Raw genomic sequence first — 19,498 nt, 5'->3', positions numbered from 1 at the left:
CGGACATTCGTCTTATGTTGTTACGTTATTAATTGTTATCAATAAAGACAATGTGAGCCCATGACAATTAGGATCAAATGTTGCGGTCGTGATAGCCAGACTTTCACTCTCGCGCTCGCTTGGCGGATCTGTAGGCCTAGCATGCGCGTCACGAGAGACTTATGTCTACCCATTTTGTCTATCTCTATACAAAAAATGCGAGTAACTGTACTCTAGTGCGGTAAAGTAACATAATAAATATTCATACGAATAACTTGCATTTATTATGCCACCTTTCATTTCAATTTTGATTCCAATTTTATTTACGTTAACATAACACTAAATGTTGATATAATCAAAGTGGTTAATTTGCTTCAGGCAATCTCCAAAGCAAATACCGATTTGATTGTATCGAGCAAATCAATTATTACTCACAACATGTAATTATAGTGATGGGGCGATAAGTTTCATAACTAATAGTTGGCACCTTCACTTATATTTTATATTATTTTAAGTACATTTTTTAAACTATACGTTTCCACATTTACAACATGATTAGTTAATTAAATAAGTTATTTAAAGTTATGGGATCCATCGCTTTCCTCATTATTGAGACAAGAGACAAATTACAAAGATGCAGACCTTTTAGCACTTTATAACTCTTGTCACTGTTTGGTTCAACTTACTTACTGTCCTTTTTACGAACATATTGCCAAAAACGAATCTTCTGATAGAAATTGGCTTCAATTACGCCTGATGATTATTGCCAATGCAACCTTAGCAGCTTGCAGCAATTACATCATGTGAATCGCTTGTCGCAATATTAATATCCTCTTGGTCTCGAGAGCAGTAAGAAGTTTGCTTCATCAGGATACGTCCTCAATCTTTCTTTCTTTTACTCTATACGATAACTATCTTTTCAATAGAATTTGTAGCATTCTCTTCACACGATCTGTTCGTTATTAAATCAGGTATATTCTCCTCTTCTATTAGGAATACGCTATGCTAATTTCAAACTTCGAAGTTTAGCTTTTGCGTTGTCTGTAAGTGGGTCAGTCCAAAGTGATTTGCTTGATGTCCTCTGTCCAGCTCGTTAAAGGGACGATTACCGATGCTTTTATCACTATTATCAACGTTTATCTGCCTCTTCAGCTTCGCGACTTAGACTGGTCTACTAGTCTACGGATCTTCTCATTCCTGATTTTACTTTTAACTCTAGCGTATAGATTATACGAATTTATGTAGATATAGCCTATGTTATGAAACCGGATTAACATGTCATAAAGTGTCGTGTTGCATCATTGTGTATCAAAAGGCGATCCTCTACATTTTATATGAAGATTTGTATAATGGTCTGTGTTGATGCTCGCCGACGCTCTGACGCTCCACGCGCAATCCACTCCGATCAGCATCAGAGTCGTTGGGGCGCTGACGCGTAGCGACACGTCATTAATGCGTTCCATTCTGATATAGATTTGAGTAACCAAACATGTCAGTAAAGTGACATATTAACGCCAACCTTTACGACAAGCTTATTAAGTTACTCCCGGAGTAAAACGGTGCACTTGCTCTGTTATGTACAATTTTTAAGACTAATTAATAGTTTAATAGTTACCCAGGAGGTCAAAGTAAGAGGTCATTTAGTTAAAGGATACACACTGGATGTCTTCCGTAACTTGCGTTTATTATATCTCACATTAAATTCACTGGGTTATCCAATGGTCTAATTTCGAGAAATAGGTAAACCGCCGAATCCAACTCGGATGGGCAACTTCGTGACATCTTTTCGTCCAAAATCCTTCAGGACCTGAAGACCAATGTCTCCATCACTCGTTTGCTTACTATAAGGCCCATGCTTTATAAGAAGGCTCAGATTCACTCAGCGGGCGATAGACAGAGCTATGGTAGGAGTATCTCTACGTCATCAAATCAGAAATGATTGATCCGTGAAAGAACGAGTGTTACCGATATACCTCATCGAGTCGCGAACCTGAAGTGGCAATAAGTGGGGCAGATAGTTTGTAGAACCAATGGACGTTGGGTTCCTAAGGTATCGGAAGGGCGACCCCGCAACGGTCAACGCAGCGTAGGTCGGCCTACAACGAGGTGGACAGACGATATCCAGCGAGCCGTATGAAACAAGCGTTCCAAGATCGTGGGCTTTGGAACACCCCACAAAAAACCTAAGTCCAGCAGTAGACGTCAATCAGTTGAAGTGATGATGATGATGATGAAGAAATATAAGATGATACAAGTATAGTTAATGTTTCCGGACTATGTTTGTCACGGTGATTTGGACATCCGAGCGAGAAACAAGACCAAATTATGTGCAGGAATTCCACAGTCACAATTGTTTTGTTTCACCAATTGCAGGACGGCCATGACAACTAACTATTGTCAAGGGAATCGGACCTGAACCGAGACACAAGAATTCAATCCTATTAATGTCAAAAAACGTAACAAAAACTAAAAGAATCATTCATGCATCCACAATTTAGGTGACAACTTTGAAGGGCTTAACGAAAAAGGTTTAAAAAATGAAATAAATAAAGTACATTAATCCGGAACCATAATGTTAACAATTTACAGTAAGATAACTTTTTTATTTCACTGAGCGTTACGATATTTTAAAATTTTACTTGAGTGACATTTCAGCTGAGCTATACAGTTTATATATCAGAGCTTTCTTAATTAAGGAACTTTTTGTAAAATGAACTAGTAATAAGTACTAGAACCTTACAGTCATAATCAGGTGTTCTAATTCCAAATCTCTAGCACGTTACAGTAGTTACTTCAAATCACTTATTTTATGGAAACTAGCTCAAAGCTAAGAATATGAATATATAATTCTTAGCTTAGGGAGAAAAAATTGTAATTTCTTTAACCTCACTTTAAGTAATGCTTTCTTAATTATTTATTTAAAACTATCTTCATAATTGATTATTCGGGGAGCTTTAGATTACAGATGATTTTTGTAAATCATATTTCCTGGACTCTATTTCAAAAAAGGCTGTTTTCTCATATTGTCTAGCCCACCACTAAATCCGCGTTAATAACGGCTTTTTTACAAATCCCGCATGAACTATCAGTTTTCCCGGGTATTTTTTGTTGATAATAATGAGTAGATACTTTTATAATTTAATACTTATTTTCTCAGCGCACGCCCGATATTGAATCTTACAGCCCAATTTTTGCAATTTAAGGGACTCTATTTTACTTCCTGCTAAATTAGCTTTCTATTGGTGAAAAATAGTGAAAGCGTTCGAGTAGTTATCCCAATGAAGCCTATTTAAAAAAAACAAACAAAAGAATCTTACCTCTTTATAATATTAGTACGAAAAAAATTAGTACGAAAATATTTTGTTTTGTACCTATTTAATTCTTGATACCAAACTAAATAAAGTTAAGCAAGCAAAATCCTGTCAAGTTTACATTCGTTATCTGTAAAAATACATACATGTATATCTTTTTACAGACGCATGTCACATTTTAATAATCTCGTATTGTTACGTAGCGTGTTTCCTTGTCTTATTTGAAGCCTGCGGCTTAAAATTAGGTACGCAAAATATTATTTATTGTGTCACTGATGTCACAAAAGGATGCTGAGTTTGTTTTCGTGCAAATTTACATGAGCACAAAAAATGTGTAAGCTTATGTATAATATTATAGGTATGAAGGCTTAACTTGTTTGAATACCGATATATTATGCAGACCTTTAATTTTAAGTATAATTTTACAATTGATACAACAGTTGATAGGAAATTTCAACACCTTTTAAGGATGTTTGGTGATTTAATACTAATGCATGAAAATACACCTGACCGCCCTGGTGGAGTGGTGAGCCCTGTGGCCTAATAAGGTTAAGGTCCCGGGTTCATTCCCCGGCGGGGGCTCTGGTCTGTTCTGATGAGCTCCGTATGAGACTAGTTATCCTACAGCCAAAGAGTTGCCGCTAAGCTATTTGACGTTTTAGTAAGATGCGTCGTAAAAACTCTTAATCATTATATCGTACACTAACAGCTTAGCCCACTACCATTTAAGACTGCATCATCATTTACCACCAGAGAGATTTTATATATGGACTTTAGTCAAAGCCAAAGTCAAAAATATCTTTATTCAAGTAGGCCCATAGATGGCACTTTTGATGCGTACATTACATGAGAAATGTGTACGCGGTAGTGAAATGATGGCTATAACCATATAAACTTAAAACTAAAGCTATCATAGATTCCAAACGCGTCCAGGTCTAAGACGAAGCCCACAACAAACTTAGCCGGGTGTTTTTTTTGTTATCACCATCTCACAATGTAATTTAAAATTATATGAAGAAGAGCAACTTGGTTAGAGCAATAATTCCTTTATATAGTCCTTTATACTATAATAGGAATTTCTATAAGCGTAAATTTAATATAAACTTTGAACGTTTTAAGAGGCGATGGCTACCCATTTATTGTAGAAATGTATGCAATTTCCTTTAAACGAATTTTGAATTTAATGTTACCTAGTAACTGTATGTTTATTCTAACTTCTAATGTCCAAATTATTACAGTCACATTTTTTCTTAAATTTAGAAATGTTTATTATTATTTTTACTATTTTTGGTGGAATAAAAAAAAGCGTGAATGAAAGTACTTTCGTTCCACGAGAGAAGAGGTAGGTAATTTAACTTTTGAAATAATTATAAGCGGTGATAGCCTAGTGTTAGGACTTCGGCCTCACTCTCGGGAGCCCAATACTCAAACTGTTCGAGTTCCACGTTTTAAGTATTTAATATCGCTTGTCTTAAAGGTGGAAGAAATCATTGTGAAGAAACGTGCATCCGTGAGAGTTATCGATAATGTTCTCAAAGACGTATGAATTCCACCATTTCGCAAGTGGTGGACTTCGGCCTAATTTCTTCTCATTCCGCGAGGAGACCCTTGCCCAATATAGGGCATGGGTCTCCAAACCAGTACTTATGACAATGGTACGAATTATGATTATTGTGTGAAAAACGTAACATTTTTCACATTTTATTTTAGTGAGAGTAATGATACAGTTGTTTACAGTGTAAAATAATAAACCTTTAGGTGTCTAGGTATATATAAACAACTTCGCCGTTGTACTAATTTATTTACACTATACATATGCACAATTATGTCACTTCTGAAGTAAATGTCTTTCACATTAACATTTTATTACGCGCGGTAAAATATATTACATTAAACTTGAATTTAAATATTTATTATACTTTGTCTAATTTAGGACACAACAGCTTCTTTAATATAGTAGACCAGGACCTTCGTAGTCCAGGATAAGTACGTTGTTTACTTTTATACGTTTTTTTACTTTTTGTGTTTTTACTATAATCAAGACATCGGCAACCACCGATTCCAAGTTCTATGAAAACTCTGTGCTGTCAACATCATCTTGAATTAGAAAAAGAATAGTGGCTAAAATTTTACATAATTCTTCTGTTGTTGAATAGAGAGGTGTCAAATATAATGTTATGTAATGCAAATTACTGTAAATGTGCATTTTATAACAACCCAAATGGATAAGGTTGTGCGTCGATATATCAGTTGCATAGAACCATATTTTGTATGTTTATCATCCCTTATTTAGTTTATCCTTTTGCAAGTGTAATGTTCAAAACTGTGAAAAACATATCTTTATTTAAAACTTGGACACTAGTACCAAGTAATGGATATGCCTTGAAAAATAACAGGCTTTTAAACAAACTTCCAATCCCAATTAAACAAACACTAAATGTAAAATGTAAATAGTGGATGTTGGAAAAGAGCAACTGCCAAGTTTCTTGCCGGCTTCTTCTCGGTAGAATCTGCCTTCCTCACCGGTGGTAAAGTCACTCAAGTCACTCAGTCAACACAAACAGACAGACCTGACGTTTCAAAAGTGCTTATATTAGGCCTTCTTGAAATAAAAAAATTAAATTTTTTTAAATTTAATTGATTATTTTTTTTTTAATTTAAAATTTTATTAGGTTTTTTAGGGGTAGGGGTTAGGTAGGGGGTTACCCTTGGGGGTGGGGATTTTCAGAAAAACCATTCTTAGTGCATGCTTACGTCATACGAAAAACCTACCGTCACAATTTCAAGATTCTAGCCCAAGCTATTTAAGCTGTGCGTTAATATTCAGGACTTTCAATATGGTAATAATATATGAAGATTATTTAATATGACACAGCCTTTAAATGTCGTCGTTAAACTTTCTCGGATGCATTACCGCTCTAGTTTGACACCATTAACAAAGGTGAAACTTTGTAATAGAACAGTTAGGCACTAGCAAACTAGTGCTGGCGGGAGCGCTTTATTCTACCTATTAGTTGAGGAATACGTTCAGTTAGTCTTTTTAAAATAGTTCAAACTGAAACCTGCACCTTATTTGATATGTTGATCTTCAAGAGGTTGTAAATGTATGTCTCCCAGCAGGGCGAGCACGGGCGGGAGAAAAAATTATATCCCCCGATTAAATCCTTGACTGCAATCTCACTCGCTGGATGCAGTGTAAGATGGTAACGTGTTCACCTTTTAGAGATATTTCAGTTGTATTAAACCCACACCCCTAATCGGTTTATACGCGTCATCATACCAAAACGCTAAATCGCTTTTCGGCACATCTTGGTCTGTAGGGTGGTCACTAGCCATTGTCAAAGCCTCCTACCAGACCAGACCAAAAACACTTTTGTAATAGACCCTTTTTATATTACTTGAATACTTATTATTAAATAAGATTTATTTAAAAATGCTAACCAATTTTTTAAAATATCTGGCACATATTAAATTATAGTTATCATAGTTTAAATATTTACCCTCTTAAAAAAACTACTGAAAAATTTAGGAATCACTGTGTCACAATACAATCCACATGGTGGAAAGGACCATATTGCGAAAGGATGTTGGTAGGCCAAATCATGATGATGGCCTAAGACTTTATTACATCAGAAAAACAGCAAAGACGCTGAGTAAGGAGTGAAAACAATGGGAGAGGTTATTTTCCCATAAAAGAGCTCGATTCTAGTATCATACAGTCTCAGTTACCAAACTTAACACATAATATTTCATTTCATTTCAATATACCATACTTAACAACTAAATTTTTATATTATGTGGATAATATATTAAGTGTTTAGTGCCTATTGGATTGTATATTATTAATAAGATTTAAGTGTTATTATTATAATCTGTAATGTTATCTTTAACATATACCTAAATATGATAAAATAAAATAAAAACTTTATTATTACTAATGTACGTTATTAATATATAAAAGTGCTCTGAGTTATTAAATAAAACTCCTATTTTTGTATAAGTATACGGTGTTATTGCAAAAAAAGTTTATCATTTTCACACATACAAATTAAGTTCTCTACAAAATTGGTCCAAAGAAAAATCTTATTAACCGTATCTGACATCAGACGTGTTTTCCCTTTTATAGAATTTTACTTTGCTTTTAAGTTGTCCCAGCGGCTGTTAAGATCGATAAATTTTAAAGATAATTTAAGGCCGTATTAGTTTCTTCGGCAGCTTTGAACACTTCTTAGTAGTAAATTATAAGCGTATATGGTATTAGTCCGACAGCAATTATATTATACTGGTACAGTATCAGCTCATTATACATAGGAACATATGTGATGTTTAGCAAAACAGTTCAGAAACATCGATTAGTGGGACACCTTTCTGTCATATACGGTGTCTATGTGAGCAAATCGAATGAGACAGCCCAATTTTGCGGTTACATTGTGCGTTCTAACACAGTGGCTTGTTAATGACACTAGGTGACTATTGACACAAAATAATGACCTTCATAAACGATATCGACTAACACCGATTCGATTCAAATTTAAATGTCGAAATGTGAGCTTTACATGCAAGTAATACGTTCTACGAAGTACCGCCATGTGTCCATCAACCCGAGTAGCAAAGCCTCATGTGCCTGATCCGGCAATCACGCCCTTCAGAAGGATCATAGCAATGCTTGGCGGCAGTACTTACCCGGACGAACTGTCACAAAAATTTTACTACGACTATGTCACAGATATTAGAAAATAACGGAAGAACAAGATAATAAAGACGCTTGCAATAGACGTTCATTTCACTTCAAAATTAAAAACACAAATGATCCCCTTACATTCCATTGATTTGTAATGAAATAGTAAAATCATTGACAGCTGTCAAAAATTCCATTACAAATCATCAAAGTATGTTGTTATTGTGTAAATAATATTTATAAATCATATTATTAAGTTTATCAATTAAATATCACTTTTACAGAGCCATTAAAATATATCTATAATATTTAAAAATAGAACACGTGTTTGAAACTATATCTGGTATTGAAATTCAAGTAAATACAATATTATTATAATTTGTGGAATAATTAAGTTATTTATTATAACTAATTTACACAGTTTCTTATACAGAAAGTTCACATTCCATTACTTTGATCCGAGTCGAGTCGGCGTTGAGTCGATATGATGTGCGCAGACCATAAGAAAGTTAATTAATAAGAATATAAAGTTTAATTTATGATAAGAGAAGTGAAATTGCTCGTGCATACTTGAACAAAATTTTGTCTTAAGGCTTCTACAAAGTCAAAACTTGGAAATGACAGGGTTCACGGATAGCATAACTTTACTTTCTTGGTGTGTGCATTGAAGCTCACTTTGTAACATAATTATTGTGGCCTTGAAATTAGGTAGTGCTCACGTTTTATCGACTATCGATGGAGATTACTAACAATTTTATAATTGTGTGATCGTGTGGAATGTTGATAGTTATATTATGTCCTTTTTTTTTTAATCATGCGACCGAATATTATTTTTTGAAAAAAAACTGTTTTTATAGTTTCATTTGAATGAAACTTAGGTGCCGACAGTCGCATATATACGCAATACACATTACATACGGCTGACGGACATAAAAGTGAGTGAACTGACCGTGTACCGGTTTGCAATTACTCTTTTAATTAACGAATAGGTTTGCACTAGCGATGACATTAACTACGAAGCTGTTAAATGTTGCTAATCGTTTTTAAATTGGACTTGTATCTACCTATGTTTTTCTAGTTTAGCTATAACTTGTGCTAAGATCAACTTATTATTTTCCTTAGCCGCTAAATCTTAATAAATGATTGAAATTTTAATTGAATTGCCATCTTTTAATATTTTTAGTCTCATTTCCATATTTTGCTGGAGCTTTTGGCTTGAGATTGCAATTGTTTGCAGACCTGACACCGATCAATATTAATTAATGCAATCTAGGTATTATTACGTAAACTCAAAATCCATTATTATTTAAACTTAATTATAGGAACAGAATACATATTGAGCATAAAAGCTCTAAAGAACTACGCAGACACTCGTAGCTAGCTGTTCGAACGAAATAAGTGTTGTAGCCGATTTGCAATAGAAACTGATGACCGACAAATAAAACAAAGGTAAAGGTAAGGAACGGAACTGTGTAGAGGTTATTGAGGCAGTTAGTGTAACGTGTAACCAGCCCTACGATTGCGTGAACGCAACAAAGATGGCTTCCATAAAGTCTTTTTATAATGTCCGCTTAACGAAACCATTTTTTTATGAAATCCATCGACATTATTTTAGGATCCGTGTCACATTAACGATTAAGTCACATTAGTGATGCGTGTTCCGTCACGCCTGCTTCTGTTTATCTCTGTCTCTTTCCTTTTGCCTTTATCAAACCAAAAACATCGATCCAAGATTAATAATTTTAAAGACCTCACTGACTCAGCGGTGTGTTTGTGTTTTACATGTAATTAATTTTTGTCTCCGAAACAACTAGACCGACTTCGACCTTTACTGTAGGAAGGGAATTACGCTACGACTATTATTTTTCTAAACATGCCTCAATGTTGGTTGTGGTCCTTGCATTACATTAATTACACCCTTTCGCATTTATAATATTAGTATCTATGGATATATTTATTCGTATCAAATATCTTAATAATATCTTCAATGACTTCAATAACAGATTATGGTTGATGTACAGTCGAAAAAATTTACACAAAGGTTAACGATACGAGTGAAATGAAAAGAATGGGTGTATGCTAGTGTAAACGGACCTTTCCTAGTGGAAACGACCTCTGGGAACCTATCCGAGCGATGTAATAAGGAAATCGTTGTGCCCCGCTCGAAAAGCGCTCCTCAGAGAGTGGAGCTTTGGGTTGAGAGTTGAAACCTAACAATACTTACGTTTTATTTCATGAACTCTGTACTTAAAATTCTAACAACCTCAATTATACTAGTTGTAGAAAAATACTAGCGGCTATTCTTGACTACGTCCGCGTACTACATGTAAAGCATAAAAAAAATCCAAGGCTTGTTAAGAAAAATAAAAGACTTTTTGTAAAATTTGCTCTCTACCTTTCCTTGATGCTAATTGATCCAATAATACAGTTTTTATGTATGCACGCCAGTACGCATTCCAGCAAACTGATAATTCCTATAGTATCTCTTTCCTGGACTTCTATACCTATTTCATAGTTCCAAAGTCAAAGTGAGAGTTGAAAATATATTTTTTCGGGTAGGCCCATAGATGGGACTTTTGATGCGTTCATTACATTAAAAATGTGTAAATGGTAATAAGATGATGGCGGAAACCATATCCGTAAACTTAAAGCTACGAGGGTTCCAAACGCGCTCTGGGCTAGAAGAAGCTCACACCAAACTTAGCCGGGTTTATTTATTGTTATCACCATCTCACATTGTCATTTAAAATTAAATAAAAGTCTGGTCTGGTTATACCAATAATCCACACCCAAGCTTTTTTATTACTTATGTAATCCTTTATACTATAATAGGACTTTTCTATAACTTTACGTTCAATAAACAGTGTTAAGTATTATATGTGCTTTAAGGTTATGTTTGCATATATTACTCTAAATTAGTGCTCAAGTTAAAAAAAAAAATTATAAAAGTATTAAAAATATATATATTTAAACTAGCTGCTGCCTATTTAGATTATAATTACGGTTTGTTATGTCTCTCAATAAGTTCAAAGTTTATATAAAACGTAAGATTACAGAAAAATCCTATTATAACGTTAAGGATTTCTTAAACGATTAAAAAACTTGGGAGTGAATTGCTCTTACTACATAGCTTAATATAAATTTACTGTGAGACGGTGATAACAAAAAAAATACCCAGCTAAGTTTGTTGTGGGCACTTCTTAGACCAGGGCGCGTTTGGAACCCTCTAAGCTTAAGGCTTAAGTTATCACCATCCCCTTACAATTATGTAAACATATTATACGTATGAACGCTTCATAAGTGCCTGTGATAGGCCTACATAAATAAAGAAATTTTGAATTTTAATTTGAACGCTAAATCGCTTAACAATCTGTATTGGTAGGGTGGTAACTAGCCATGGTCGAAGCCTCCCACCAGACAAAAATGATATACGTGTTAGTGAATGATTTATTCTTATTTCCCCTGATCAATACGTTTACGTGAGTTTTCGTTTGGCACAAATACCATACACATTAAACACGGTAGCTAATGTGTGTTCGCTGCATCCATTATCATATTACATCGGTTATGGTTATAGCATAAACATCGTTAGTGTCCTCTTCAATTGAATTAAATTGTTATTATACAGCCGTTTAATCTGCCTGTATGTTTGTTTCATTGATATCTACGACTACGGCTGTTTGTATTTCATTATTTCGTGGTCATATTTATTTGAACGTTGCGTATACAAATGTATACCGTTTCTACCTGATAGATACGAGATTAATCTCTTTATATAATTAATTTACTTCTCTGTTGTTTCAGTTCTTCAACACAAAGTAACACCGAAGATAAGGTAATGATTCGGATGAAATTTAGCTCAGAGGTAGAATATAATCTGGAATAGCACATAGATATGTTCTTGTTTTTCACAGAGCATGATATCGATATTTCTTGTTGGGTCAGTTAGCTTAAAACTGACTGTATATTCTACATGAATCCTATGTTTAAAATGAAATTAAGGGAAGGTGCACGCTGTAAAAGTAGAAAGAATTGTAATACTGATACATAATATATACTTACGATTAGGGAAGTATTTATAATACTTGTTATGTTTAATTTTCTTAAGGCTGAAAAAAGGTGTTAACGGAAAAGTGCACAACACATATCGTTTTGGAAGTTTTGAAATCGAATCCAGTCAAATCACGGTCTTAAGGCTTTACAAAGTTCTTACATGCTTTCTTTGAACAGCGGAGCAATATCGTAATAACTTGTATCCGATTTTATCAGCATTACCACCATTTTTGTGTCAAATATTTCATTTAGATTCACGGAATTGGCCTTTGACTCGTTAGAGGGATTCTCAGTAACTGTTAGTAGCGCAACGGGAGATTTTAACAATGAAATATAGTTAAAGAAGTCCCTGATTCAAACCCTAAAGTATATGTTAATAAGCCATATATACTTCTGCGAGCATGTTAGACTGTTAGTATTATTCGTATAGGTGCCATGATATCGCCTTATATTGCAAGGGACGCGGTGGCATTGCCACCAGAACGTTGACAAGAACTTTTCGAAAAAGGACTTTAAGGTTTTCTATATAAGGTCCAAAAGGGATATTTTTGCATGCACAATAGGACATGATGCCGGAACTCTGACGCCTCAAGAGGCGATGCGGTGAAGGAATCCTACAAACAGTCTCCTAGCATTCGATCTTCACGTCCCTTCCTGTCGTGGGAAACGACAATTGAATAGATAGGTTCTTGATCTATTATTATTTGCATGTTTACTAAGCAATTTTTTCTCAACTCGAGTAAAATTACAGACAATAATATTTTTCAATCGGTTGAACGATTTTCCCATGTTTTATCAACTTTACATAATAGTTTGTTTTAATAATTCAATATTGGTGCAGCTTTCTCATATGTGGTTTATCACAATAAGCAATCGTTTAATGTATTAAATAAATACTTTTTTAATTAAATTGATTTATTTGTTCACTGAATGGAATAATAGCTATTATTAATCGATTTTATAATCTCGCGGCGATAGAATCGAAGATGGCTTCGTTTTATTTTGATAACTCGCATAGTTTCCGATTGTACCTACTGTCTTTTCTATTTAACCATCATTATTGTCACCAACAGATAAACCGATAAACCAAATTACACGGGTTTTGGGCCGCTTGCCAAAATTAAATTATTATTTAACTATATATTATGATATATAATTTTAATAGGTTTGAAGTGGTGATCGGTTCGACTTTACTTTCCGGGGGCCGAATTCGAATCCCAGCACGCACCTCTAAGTTTTCTAAGTTATGTGTTTTAAGCAATCAAAATTTCACTTTCTTCGACGTTGAAGAAAAAACATCGTGAGGAAACCTGCATGCCTGAAATAATGTTCTCAAAGGTATGTGGAGTCCACCAATCCGCATTGGGCCAGCATGGTGGTTTGAATAGGTGTGTTTTTTATTTATTTAATTTATCACGACTTTTAACATATAATTTGTATGAAATTCAATATATAAAAATAACGGACATGTTATACTTATGCTCGAGGTAGATATAGATTTATTTCTTTCAAACGCATATCAAAGGTTGTACTATTATCTTTTTTCCTAAAAAGTTGAAGTTGCGAAGTCTGGAAAAAAGCTGACTAAGAAAGTTTCAAGGCTAGCTTTTCATAGACTATATAGAGGTCAGGGTCGAAGTACGTACGACTATGAATATCAGTTCAGACGGATGAGCAAACAAGCGGTTTCGTAGATGCATAAAGTCTAGAGATGCCTGCGGCGGTAGCTTTTCTTAAACTTTTGTAGCCGCGTTTTAGAGAATGCATTCTTTTGAAATGTTTTTGATTGCGGGCTATTTTGTAAAATTACTAGTTGCAACCAACAACAACATTATTTGTTCTGTATGCAGGAAAAGCTGTGGAGGTGCATCACGAGGCAATTACCATGCATGCATCATACAGATCCTCTAAGTCAAACTCTAAGCACGTTTTACGTCGACATTGGAACTTATGCAGGATTGAGAGAAGGTACATTCTCTAGTAAACGAAAACAAACAAAGGTTGTCAGTTTAATTTTCACAAGTTATTTCAAAGTAATTCAATCAAAAACGTTTTATCTTTATAAACGCAGTTTTTCGAAAGAAATTATTGGCTTTTGATCTGAATTATATTTTTGAAGCGGCTTTTTTTTAGAAATATTGTTTTTTTTATTTATTTATTCATTCAAGGTAACGCCAACAGGATCTTATATAATTTAAAAACATTGACATATGGTAATAGCCTAAGGTATTAGAAACACATAAGAATCAACTCCAAATGAAGTATTAAGAATGTTTTTATAATATACTAGCGGACCCCAGCGCCATCTGTCGGGCTGATTTGTGAATCTAAACCATCCAGGGTGCCAGCCAAACGCATACCAAAAAATTCTTTATATTCTTAATTTAAATCGGTCCAGCCGTTTAGGAGGAGTTCAGTTTCATACACACGCACACAAGAAATATGTATATATAAGATATAGAATTTTTTTTTGAAAAAGAAATTATTGTTTTTTTGTCACAATCCGCAGTTATTCGAAACACTTAGGCTTTTTTGTAGGCTAGAAGTTAGTTTCGATACGTCACAATTTTTAACACTTTAGTGAGCTGATGATGGTGGTAACCAATTTCGCAAGCTTATAAAACTAAAAATTTGGTTGCCCCAAAGAGAAGAGCAGGACTAAAATCTGCTAGTGTAATTGGTTTCAGTTCTGGCCAGTCTGTGACGATACACTGTAGTGAGGGTAGGTGATTTGTAAATTTCTTCACTACATAAGGTTTTATGAACAGAGTGAAGTGTGGTTCAATTCTTGAACGTATTCTAACTTCAACCATGTACTAAGTTCGTACCTGGCTGGCTTCACTAAGTCCTGAGACCACTCCGCTGATTTCAAGTCTCTTCAATCTAGCTGATTGAACAAGATCTTCGGTTACGAATGTGGCTTGTGATACGTCATTGTCGGTCAATAAGAGCACGGTAGACATGTGTTTTATTATTCTTTCTGGCCACATCTACATGTGCTGTAGCGAGCAATACTTGACCAGGTTGATTTATAATGTGTGTAATAATGTTCTTGTCTTCTAGTTTGTTTGTCCTTTCCTTGATCGGTATCTATCTCCTTCTTCTCAGGATGTAATAACGAGTGGTGCATTTTCCTGCATCCACCGATTCAACAGAATGTATTTCTTAAACACTTCCTGGCTTAATGGTTCGGAATTACACGTCAGAGGAGAGAAGGACTCTCTCGGAAGATTCCAGAAACATTAAGCTTTTAAATGCTAGAGAGGCAAAAAAGCTCTATCTTTTTTCTGCGAAGTGATTGCTTGTGAAATGCACCTATCATTTAATATCAAGGATAATTTTATTCAGACGAATTAACTAATATTTTTTGTAATGTACATCTGTAACTGACTTAGTATACTTTTTGGCTAGCCTTAAGTATACTAAGGATATAAATAAATAAACACTTTAACCGCCGATTATACTATCTGCCTTCAGTCGATTGTTATTCTAGTTTTGAATATTTTTATAGAGTTACAGATTAACTCTGCAACCGTTGTTTAGACCGTATGTTTATAGTCAGTCAACTTGTTTTACTGTTAATATTTTATTAAATTAATTATCATTATAAAAGAAGTTATTACCTACCTTACTACTAAGATATCTAAAAGAGATAAAACCAGTTTCAGCGCTAGTGTCTGAGAACTCCTCTTCAGGTCAAGGCTAGTATAATGTGTCGCGAATGCAAAGCTCAATTCAGGCGTATAAGCAAACAAATGGTATTGGAGTCTGAGGGCCCTCAGAAGTCGCCTCGAGCTTTCGTTTTATTTTTTCATGTCCCTTCACTATGACAGGGACTTTTCTTTTCTTGTTTGTATTTTTTTAAATGCATGCTTTATGAGGCTTTCATATTTCACACCAGATCAACTATAACGTAAACAAAACGTATTATATGTTCTCTAATGGCACGAATTCCTCACCTGTATTTTTCGAATTCGAATTTTTATATCTACCAATCTAATTTGGCCATAAGTATCTTACAAAGTTAGAAGTACTGGAGTTAGGAAGTTGTTTCATCCCAATTCCCTTGCAGATCACTTTAAGACTTCAGACCCTTTAATCCCCAATACGGGATTATAAGCAGTTAATTACTAAAAGCCCGCCAACCCACATTGGTACAGCGTAGAGGATTTTTTTAACAACGACAATACACACATCGCCTTCAAACCCCAAAGTAAGCGTAACTTGTGTTATGGGTACCAAGATAGCTGATGAATAATTTTTTTATGAATATAATACACATAAATACTTATAATATACAGATAAACACCCAGACACTGAAAAACATTCATGTTAATTTGTAAGTCCTTTATCCATATCAATGAAGGCCGACTGGCGCAGTGGGCAGCGACCCTGCTTTCTGAGTCCAAACCCGTGGGTTCGATACCCACAACTGGAAAATGTTTGTGTGATGAACATAAATGTTTTTCAGTGTCTGAGTGTATATCTGTATATTATAAGTATTTATGTATATTATTCATACACATATTCATTAGTCATCTTTGTAACTATAACACAAGCTACGCTTACTTTCGGGTTAGATGGCGATGTGTGTATTGTCGTAGTATATTTATTTAATATTATTATTATCTGTGCCCAGCTATAGGACACTATCCATTCAAAATGTTTAATAATTATTTAACTTTCTGTTCGCGTTAATTTTACTTACCTATCAAAATACCAAAACAATATTAGGCACCTCTGATAATATTTCACTTCGTAATAAATTAGTAATGGATCAGATAAAAAAATTTACTTTAAATAAATAAAGTTTTATGTTTTCCTTTACAGAACATAGATTTTTACTAAACAGCTGATGTCAATGCAATTACCTATCAAAATACCAAAACAATATTAGGCACCTCTGATAATATTTCACTTCGTAATAAATTTGTAATGGATCAGATAAAAAAAATTACTTTACATAAATAAAGTGTTATGTTTTCCTTTACAGAAGATAGATTTTTACTAAACAGCTGATTTCAATGCAATTTTGCTATATATATTTTCTCATTTATAAATAAAACATAGACCAAAGTATTAATTACTTGGCCTATATTACTTTATAAATGACGAATATATACTGCAAAACTGCAATGATTGTTTCAATATAATTCAGCGCTGATTTGCGAAACAATTGCTACATTCCAGTTAATAGATAAATCATTTGTATGTATTGAAAGATCGATCGGAATCGGTATAAACATCAAATTCAATTGTCAAACAAGTTGATACATCTATCGGGATCGGAATCGCATTTAATTGCAATCAGCTGACAGTGCCGCAGGTGATTTTTATTAAGGCTTTGCGCAAACAGAGACACTTTTGTGTCTTGCTTAAGAACATTCCACCTTCAAATATTCTTATAATATTAATTTGAAAGTAACAACATCCTGCACAGTACGAATTGTAGGTGTCCAGTTGCTTCCACTCCACAATAAAAAAGTGTTAGGTTAACTAGAAATTAAATGTTATCAGTTGAAGACATTAGCATAAACCGACTTTCCATGAAACTGTACGAGTTTACGCACTTCAGCCGCTTGTCACACACGACACGACATTTAGCTCGATACCAGCACCAGAGCTAATGTACAACTGTTGCCAGAGTTCTGAAGCAAGCGAGGAGTTTTGACCAAGACTGGTTTGGGACCCTCGTAGCTCAAGTTTTACGTTGCTGTGATGTAAAAATGTGTACTCACCTATAGTGCCTACTAGCGGTTGCCAAGTACTTCGTCTGTGATTTATAAATACCATTGAAATTTTTTTTTCTTTGCGGTACCTATGCCCGTTTGCAAAAAAAGAGTCACGGGCAAAGCTAAAAGAGTATCAAAATCTGGATTATAAATGTATATTAAAAAAATTAAATACTTTTGTAAATTACACTTTTCTATCCCTTTTTTTATTTATGTATTTCTTATAGTAACCAGAAGTCCCAATACCAAGATCACAGATGACTTGAAATTTACAAAGTTTTATAATAGCTTTCTTCTCCTGTTTAACTCTTTCTTAATGGCTTAAATAAATAAAAGCTTTATCTTGTAGTCCTCAAAGAATAAAAGGTATCTAAAAATTGCAGATGACTACGCTAAGCCTTTAAGACTGTAGATTGTCTGTCGGTCAGTCCATACAATGCCTTTTAGAGTCAAAACATATTTTGGTTTTTAGTGGACACAGTGTCCTGGTTTTCGGTTTTAGTTTCCCGAATTCGTAACCAAAGGTGTCTACGTTTGTGCAGCGCCTAAGTTCCTTGGATTGTTGATTGTCAAAGAGTTACTGTAATTTGTTTTACAATAAAATTTGGTAGCTGAACATTACAAGCCAGCGTGTTGTATGCTCTGGAATCTGGCATTAGCTAAATGTAGTTAAAGCTCGCGAGTTTTGAATTTCGAAAGCCCTAACAAAGCAATTACGAAATTGAATGCTAATAAATAAATGAATAGGTACCGAATTTGTGTTGTGAAATGCAGTTGAGTAATACTTTTTTTTTTTAAATTTTTATTGATTAGTAACATTCATTGCTACTCTCCGATTGTTATGAAGTTGTTCACAAATTGTACCTCTGTTACAAGTAGAGCTCTGATTAAAGTTGGGTTCCAAGCATACTTATACTTACTCACATCACAGAGTTAGGATAGTAAGCAGGGCTAGCATTGGCATGAAACTAAAGTTTTATCCCGATCATATCCACTGACAAGGGATAAACTTTATTTGTCCACTTGTCGAAAAGCACGGAAATTAAAGAATAGGAAATTGGAAGAAGGAGAAGTTTCTCTCGGGTGCCCATGCTGGGAGAGTGGTTATCGACTCTCTCACTTTAACAAACTGTGGGAGAATATAAACAGTTTGTCTTTTCCATGTGGAGAAAACGTCTCCTGCGAATACATTTGAATTATCTAGAACCACGAATGACATTAAACTAAGGTGACTTAAGTCGATATAACACCTTTATCAAACAATGGTTAGTTATAAAGTAAATTTCTCGCGTCGGTCGTTTCCATTAAGTTGCCTACGCTTAACTGAACTTATGTTAGGAGATAGTAAAATTATTAGCAAATATCTTTAATATGTAGGTTTATGTCCTTCAAAAGACAATGGCGTATTGAAAATAACGTTGAATGCAAAGAATTATCGTTGGTGCTGATAAAATGCAAAATTCGTATTTTGAAATCTGTTTGAGCCCCAGGTTTTCCTTTGTATAGTGTATTAAAATTAACAACAAAATGTTTTACTGTCGTGGGTAATGTTTAAATACAAAATTCCTTTTTTTAAATATCTGGTTTAACCGTACGGTGACTAGCAAAGGTAATCATGCATTTAGAGCAGTGGGAGGGTGTCTTTCAAGGGTAAAAGTGATAGAACTAACGTTACAATGCAAAAAATTGTCGTGGGTGAAATTGCTAAATTCCAATTTTAAAACCTGAGTTTGAGCGGTGGGTAT

The sequence above is a fragment of the Pararge aegeria genome, chromosome 11 (genome assembly GCF_905163445.1).
Source record: "Pararge aegeria chromosome 11, ilParAegt1.1, whole genome shotgun sequence".
In the NCBI taxonomy this organism is placed as follows: Eukaryota; Metazoa; Arthropoda; class Insecta; order Lepidoptera; family Nymphalidae; genus Pararge; species Pararge aegeria.
This window is presented reverse-complemented; position numbering follows the sequence as displayed.